We start from the raw sequence: 6,363 nt of genomic DNA, 5'->3' as shown, positions 1-6,363 counted from the left end.
AGAGAGTGCAGTACAGGGCTAAATGGGACATGTTTATGTCACTGTTGCTATTCCTGAAACTGCAGTGGGGCAGAAGTAGGCCAGTGTGTGATGTTAGGGGCTGGGGGAACAGGAATGTGTCACTGCAGTTTGGAGCATCTCCATCCTCTGGTATTTCTTTTCCTTTCAGTGGTCTTACTGAACTAGAGAATTCTGTTGGAACCTGGGGGAGACACTAGTCATTGGAACTCTGAGTACTAAGCTAAAAAATAACATTGTCTTTTTAGGCATAATAATTTAATTAAAATTTAATAATTTTAATTAAACATGCTTAGGAGGAATTAAAATCCCTTTCTCTCTTATGGAAACTGCTCGCTTCTTTTGCTCCTTCAGAAATGTTTTGATTGCCATATGTACCTTAAAGCATCCACTAAATCCAAATTTTCTGTGTGGAATACCCAGAATGAAACCAGGTGTCTTAGCTACTAAAGCTTTGTAAGGAGAGTGTAGCAGTGTTCAGTGTAAGTGGAGTGCATTGAATCTTAGTTGCAGCAATATTTCTTTCTTGCTTTGTCATGTGTTGCATTTTCTTCATGGTGATGTTGGGAGTGTTGCAGAATTGTTTCCTCCTTCTCTACCCTTTGTCCTCTCCTCCCCTGTGTTTCCAGGGACTCTCTGCTGGTACCACTTTGAGTGCCTGAAGGACCCTGAGGCTTTACAGCTCCTTGGGACTGCACTGGGAAGTGCTGAGCACTTGGTCAGGATCAGACTTCTGGTTTATTTTGAAATAAAATCTGTCTCACAAGTTTGCTTGTAAATCTGCTACCTAAGTGCAGATGTATAAGCCCGTAATTTTATTTATCTTTTATTTTTAGAAAACATTATTTTGCTTTTTTATTTTTTTTTTATTTTTTCTTTGAAGAACTGAAATACATCAGTGCCATTTTTAAAGCTGATGCTGTGTAGATTGTACACACCTAAATGTAAACTGGTGCCTTTTTGGTTTTTAGAGTGTTATTAAAAGTAATTCAGTTATTTACCTGTAAGAAGGTGGCATTGCTTAACGAGGAGTCCCTGCAGAATGCCAGAACTCTGCTGGGTGATGGCTTGGTCCTGTTGTGGTGGCCAGACTGTCCCTGCTGTGAAAAGAGCTCTTCCATTCCCCCTGACACAGTGACACACAAAAATGCTTTCTAAAGGAGTTAACAAGGATGATGCTGCTGCTCTGAGTGCTCCAAAACCTGTTTGTTATTGTAAGAATTCAAGTTGTGCAGAGTTATTAACTGAACCTGTGAAATTTGGCATCTGTGGGCCTGAGTTCTGCTGCTCACAGGACTTTCCTGGCTGTAGAGGCAAACACAGTGAACAGTTTACATCAAAGTGGCACAGATTTTTTCCTTTAAATGGGCTATATTTTGCCCTGGATCTTTCACTAGGACTTTCTCTGGGGGAGTGCCTTGAAAAAAACAAGGAATGGCCTACTAAAATGGAATACAGAAGAATTAAATAGAAGTGATTTCTTTTCTCCTCTTCTATTGCAAATTAGTTTCATACTGTGCATTCCAGAGTTAGAAGATTCAAATTCTTGAGGGCATTAATCCCAGGAAGGGCTTGTGGCAAAATGCATAACAAGAGTTGTAGTTGCATCAAATAAATACTGCTCATTATTTTTTTTACCAGGTTCTTCTGTGATCAGAACTCATTTCATGAAAGAAAATGTAGTTTTGAAAGATATCTTGCTTTCCTAGCAGTTGTAAACATTCTGGGTATATTCCACTTTTGCAAGGCCATGTACTGTAGTCATTGCACTGCCAGAGTAGTTGTTTCCATCAAAGGCTACAGGTTTTAGTGTCTTTATTTATTTATTTTTTTTGTCTAGAGGTAATTTTAAATCCATAGCCTTGTATGTGTACAGTTAGGAGAAAGATTAAAGGTTTATTTTGTGTAGATATGGAGGACCTTAGAAATACATGTATATTTATTTCTGTTGCAGAAAAATATTTCTATAATAAAATATTGCTGATCATTCCATGCCTTAAACCATCACCATCATAAGGCTCATAAAATTGAAATATGTACTTCAGAGTACTGCTGTATTTTGGGAGCAACCCTGAACAGCTAAGATGTGTAACTTCACATTATTTCTTAGGTGTATCGTACATATTTTGTGTATTGATTCATTTGGTAACTCGGTGAAAATTTTACTGAGAAGGTTTTACTTTTAGAAACTTAAAAAATCCAGGTTAATGCAAATTTGATGTTGAACCATACAGAATACTATTCATTACTGGACTGTATACAGCTTTGCATCAATGAGAAATACAGGCCTGGTGCTCTTTGTAAGCACTGACTGCTGTGTGCTGCAGGGCTGTTTTCTCTCCTAGCTCACCCCTTGGAAGAGAAGAGCCACAAATTCAGAATTAATTTCACAGAAGAAATCTCTGTATTTGCACTGTGAGCACAAAAGGTGCAGTGCAGTGCCCTGGAATCACAAAGTCTGCCTTAGTGTGTGTCTGCCCTTCTGCCACATCTTCTTAGTGTTAAACAGGGAGGGAATCAACCATCCTTGAAGGCACCTCAGTTCTGGTTCATAGAAACTGTCTCCCTGTATTCAGAACTTCCCAAAATTAGAAAAAAGTGGAAATACAACACTTTAAAGACTTTACAACCTTAAGTTAATCAGCTAGTAAACTTGTTAGAATTTTGTTACTTTAACAATGTTGATTTGCATTCTTTAAAGATTTTTGTAGACAGGAGACAAAGTGTTTAAGTTGTCTGGTTGGTTTTGGTTTTTTAAGATACAAAATTCCCCTGTCCAAGCAAGCCAAAAAAAACCCAAACCCCTTGTAAAAAACCCCCCTTACAAAAAACCCCTCTGAATAAAGAATAGCTACTGGTTAAAAAGAATGCAAGCTCATAGGCAGCACAAAGAGGACAAGTGATTCCCTTAATATTTCCTCTACTGCTGTTAAAGCAGGGAATATTTCTGTTAAAAATTCTGTACCTTCCTGCTTGTCTATTACTCTGCAACATCCCTTAAGCATACTTGTTCTCTATTTCTGTTTTCTGCTTTTTGGCTTTTTTGTTTGTTTTTAATTTGTGTTGTATATATTAATTTAGTTACAACATTCTACCGTAGTGTGTGTGCAGGCAGATGATTCAGGTGTGGCATCATGTTTGTCAGTGTCTGCTGCTGCTTTCTGGACTACTGAGCAAGATACTAAGCCAGAAAGATGCTGGGCATCATTGTGCTTTGCCTTGCTTTGGATCTCTTAATTTTTAATAAAATTTGAAATGCCCAGAGCCTGTGGGTTCCTGACTGTCACTCTTCACACCTAAGCTTGAGGATTCCTAAACTCTACTCCCATGGTCTTAGTTTAACTCAGACTCTTATGTGTCAAACCATGACTCCATGTGTGGACATGAATTTGGTGGGGGAGGGTGTATTTTGGTTTGGTTTTGTACCTCTGGGGTTTTTTTTTATCATCTGCTTTTGCTGGTAGCTGTAGCTGGTCAAAGGGATATCACTTTTTAAATAATACATGTGAAATCTTGGTTCTAGGAAATTCACTGTTGCATGTAGCTGCCTTTGATGTGTATGTATGCATATATCCCTGAAAAAAAAAAAAAATCTCTGAAGTGTACAACTGTTAGGGTGGTTAAAGAAATAATTTCTGGAGTACAGCCTCCCTTTTCTTGGCCAATGCTTGTTTTGCTGATGCTTCTCCTTCCCCATGTCTTTGAGCCACTGTTGGCTCTGTCCTGCTCTTTTTCAGGAGAAGGTGAAGGCTGAGTTATTTTGTGTTGACTGTGTTCCAGACTTTGAAATCTGTATAAATCTGTATCTGTATTGAAGAGAATTGGACAGCCTTTGTGATGATCCCAGATTATGAAGGATGGAAGAACCCAGCTTGATGCAGAGGGATACCAACTTCCAGCCTAGCAGAAAGGCTTGGCTTTGCTGTGCTTACTTTTGTTTTGCCATGAAATGCTCATTCAGCTACAGGGGCAGAAGCATTCATGTTTCAAACCATACCATCATACCCTGATGTGAGGCTGAAATGAGAATAAGCTAGGAGATGGAGTAAATAGAGTTGTAAATGGTACCTGAGTGTTTTGACAGCCTGTGCAGTACAGTAGATATGTCTTACAACAAACCAAGGGACAAACTTGAGAAGCCTGAAGGAACTGGGTACTTTTTAATCAGACCTTTCTCTGAAAGGAAAATCTGCTTTTGCATATTCAAGATTTTTGCACTTGGCTGGAAATTGAGTTTTAGTCTCCCAGGTAAGTGCCAGGATTTAAAATCTGGTACAAATAGCTGTCTGAACCTGAGCCTTGCAGGCAGCACACCTGGTATCCTGCCCTTTGTCAGTCTGTCACCCTAGCAAACACCTCAGTGAGCTGTTCTTCCCTCTTCAGATGCTGGCTCTTATGTTCTTACCAAGGCTGAGGTAAGTGGTGGAGGTTTACATTTTATTCCCTTTCATTCTATGTGTTCCCTGCTTTATGATGCCCTCTGGATCTCCCTCCTTTCTATCCCTGTGTCTTGCTGTAGGACTTTAAGACAAATTTGGTTTTGGTCTCTCACCATCTTTTTAGTCACTTTCTAATCCTTCTTCTTGGACTTTCCTTTTCCATTTTCCAAGTGCAGAAGTTTTTCATTGAAGATAGAGCACTGGTGAGAAGTGTCAAGGACCAAGGACTGGAGGTTTAAAACCCAGAGTTTGGTTTGCCTGTACTCACAGCTGGGGGTGGACACAGGACACAACTCGCTGAACTCTAAAGCTTTAGGAAAAGACAAATTCTAAGCAAAGTTTACCCTTCATTTTTCTTTCAATATCTCTCACAGAACTCCTCAGGAGGTGAATAACTGAGCAATTTCTGATTTGGTTCTTGGTACAAAGGGGCTGGAAACCAAATGATTTTTCCCAAGGTTTAGCAGTAAGTGAAATGTGAGAAAGGCCTCTGACTATGAAGACTATGAAGCATGTCTGTTGGGGCTGGTTGGTTGTTCATTTGTTGTCTTTCCTTTGCAGGTGAGGTATTTTGTTTAACTCAGCTCTCAGCACGTTTCTCTCACAGCATTAGCTTGTTTGGAGCTGGGCTGTGGCCATGGCTCTGTCCTGGGCTTCCCAGCACCTCCCCAGGCAAAGGTGGCCTCCTCTGGTGCCACCAGCCCCTGTCCTGAGGCTGGCAGCTGCACAGGACGTTGTCCATTTGTTGTCTTTTCTTTGAAGGTGAATTACTTTGTTTAACTCAGCTCTCAGGGAGTTTCTCTCACAGCATTAGCTGTTTGCAGCTGGGCTGTGGCCATGGCTCTGTCCTGAGCCCCCAGCTCACCCCAGCCCACCCCTGGCAATGGTGGCCTCCCCTGCTGCCACCAGCCCCTGTCCTGAGGCTGGCAGCTGCACAGGACGTTGTCCATTTGTTGTCTTTTCTTTGAAGGCGAGTTATTTTGTTTAACTCGGCTCTCAGGGAGTTTCTCTCACAGCATTAGCTGTTTGCAGCTGGGCTGTGGCCATGGCTCTGTCCTGGCCCCAGCTCACCCCAGCACCTCCCCAGGCAAGGGTGGCCTCCCCTGGGGCCAGCAGCCCCTGGCCTGAGGCTGGCAGCTGCACCAGGGCTTGTGCTTTCACAGGTGATGGAGCCTGGCTAATGAAATCTGCTCTTCTGGTGTTACATTTTAGTTAAGTGCTATGCTCTGTCTCACCCCTCGAAAATGTAGGGTTTATTGCAGCCCGTGATCCTCCCCTGAAGGATGGATCTGTAATGCCATTGGCCCAAGGCTTATTTTGAATCTCCCTGTTAGGCTGTGAGGGGACCCCACGGATCCTCTCTTGGCCCTTTTTCTCTCTTGGCCCTTTTCTCCCCAGGCTCTCCCTGTCTCTCCCTCTCTCCCCTTCTCCCTCAGAGGCCCCGCTGCTCCCGGCTGGGACCGCAATAAACCCTCAGCTGATGAGCGCCCTCAGCAGCCGTGTGGCGTCTCCCTGCCTGCTGCTGCTGCCAGGAACACACAGCCTAGGGGGACCCCCTCAATCCAACTGCAACCTGCTCTGCATGGTTTTGGATACATATTTTGGAAAGGTGCTTCCAAGTCGAATGTATTTTTAAATACACAGGGACTCCTGTGTCCTTAGGCTGGAGGAAGGCTCTGGCCTGAATCAGAACTCGGAACCCAATCCCCACATGGGCCTGTTCCTTCAGAGCTGGACTCCGTGTTCCTTGTGGGTCCCTCTCAACTCAGAATATTCTGTGAGTCTCATCCCTTGTTCCTTCTGAGATCAAACTCTTCTGGTTTATGTACTAATGGGAATGCAAGACAATAAATTCCTTTATCAAGTTTTTGAAAACACTTGAGGGTGGCCAAGCCAGCAGAAGCTC

The sequence above is a fragment of the Agelaius tricolor genome, unplaced genomic scaffold (genome assembly GCF_023055355.1).
Source record: "Agelaius tricolor isolate 1412-34295 unplaced genomic scaffold, bAgeTri1.0.p SCAF_15, whole genome shotgun sequence".
Taxonomy (NCBI): domain Eukaryota; kingdom Metazoa; phylum Chordata; class Aves; order Passeriformes; family Icteridae; genus Agelaius; species Agelaius tricolor.
Note: the sequence above shows the minus strand (reverse complement) of the source record.